We start from the raw sequence: 1673 nt of genomic DNA, 5'->3' as shown, positions 1-1673 counted from the left end.
CCTTTAATTTCACTCAGCGAGTGAAACACAGTAATGACCACCAGGTTGCTAGGCTTGTATATATGCGGTCAAAGTGTAGATTAATTGCTTCAATCTAATTATAAACTATAAGGCCTTTATGCTGTAGAAAGAGGAGCAACACTCAAATCTACCTTGATATAACTGTACTGAGATTTCTTCTTCAAAGAAACAAATCAAACAATACTGCAATTTTGTGACTTCTTCACTACAGCATTATTCATTATGGTACAGTTTGGACATGCCGCTGTGCTGAGATTGACTTATGCTTTGTCAGAACAGATTTATGCTTTAATACTGAAATTAAGGTTTCTTTGCTAAAATCAGTTTAACCTTACACTGATACCATTAAGCATGAAATACATAAAGACTCTTCCAATCATAATAGCGGTACCAATTCAAGCCCCTATTTTATCTGCATTTAAACAAGCCAGCAAATAGGGACACAACAGCGTATCTCAAGTCATGCTCACACTTTTAGGTTGACAGTGTTTAGGCTCATAACCATAGTTTTATTATGCCCGCATTTCCTCCACCAAATTCTGTAGCGAATCAGCTCATGGGGAAATATGAATAATTAATCATAACTAGTTATAATTAATTATAAATATTTATATCCGCTGTAAATATTTAGCTGACCTCTCAGGGTCAACTGTCTGTCAATTCTAAGAACATTAATTTCCTGGTTAAGGGAAATAACTTTCTTACTGTACAATTCTACAAAGAGCTTGTAGCATAAATCTGCATGATTAAGTGACTCCAGTTATGAGCAAACAATGAACAACGTCTAGTGTGATACAAATAAGACTTTCTTAACTACATAAACACTTAAACTGGTCCAACATACACATACACACACACACACACACTACACTAGTTATGATCCAGTAATTTTTACTGTATAATGGTAAATTATACAACTGGATAGCTAATGTCTTGGATCAATTAATTTAATTGTTCTTTACATTGCATGTAAATCCAAGTTGATTTTGCAGAATTATATCCTGAGGAATTGTAACACTTACATATCCCAGTTCGGAGCATGTCGCATCTGTTGAACCAGCACAGGGAACTGTCAAGAAGAGAGAGACAAAAAATGTTTCAGATTTTGAGATGTTTCAATATATTTTCACATTTCAATCAATCAGCCTGTGATATATATATATATATATTTTTTTTTTTGGAGGGCCCTAACAACATGATTATATACGTCACAGCTAAGGATAATCCCTAGTAAAGAGCTGGGAGAGTGCCTGTGTGCCATCACCCAGTCAGTGCTGTCACCACATCAAGAAATTATTTTCTGACTCCAAAATATTTGGTCACATGGCATTTACGGCAGAAAAAACCCTGCATCCAGAATGTTTAACCTGAGCTTTTGCCAATGAGATGAATGGAAATGCTAATGGTGGTGAGACACCTGGTGGCCAGAGGAGGAATGCACTGGTGTCCAAGCTACTGTGCCAGAAAAAAAAAGATAACTAAATTAATAAAATAAACTCAAATGATACTTCAAATCCAAAAGAGAAATGTTATTTATCTGATTTACATTGGCTTAAAGTTTCAGTATAAATATAAAACCTTAAGGGACCACTTAAGGGACCACCCGTCCCAACACATTCTGAATCTATTAAGTTCCTCTGATTACAGTTTCC

The 1673-nt window shown here is 35.3% G+C and overlaps 1 long non-coding RNA gene across 1 annotated transcript in view; it reads right to left on the bottom strand.

Annotated features, from left to right (window-relative positions):
* The window catches only part of LOC107573652 (uncharacterized), a 14397-nt gene extending 13306 nt beyond the window's left edge, over positions 1-1091 (bottom strand). Inside the window, exon 1 of the long non-coding RNA XR_001607547.1 lies at positions 1044-1091. This is a non-coding gene — a long non-coding RNA (uncharacterized lncRNA). The remainder of the gene's footprint in view (positions 1-1043) is intronic.
* Positions 1092-1673: the final 582 nt, after the last annotated feature.

This window comes from Sinocyclocheilus grahami, unplaced genomic scaffold (assembly GCF_001515645.1).
Source record: "Sinocyclocheilus grahami isolate Dianchi unplaced genomic scaffold, SAMN03320097.WGS_v1.1 scaffold1993.1, whole genome shotgun sequence".
Lineage (NCBI taxonomy): Eukaryota > Metazoa > Chordata > Actinopteri > Cypriniformes > Cyprinidae > Sinocyclocheilus > Sinocyclocheilus grahami.
The sequence above is the reverse complement of the archived record's forward strand: the minus strand, read 5'-3'. Positions and strand labels throughout refer to the sequence as shown.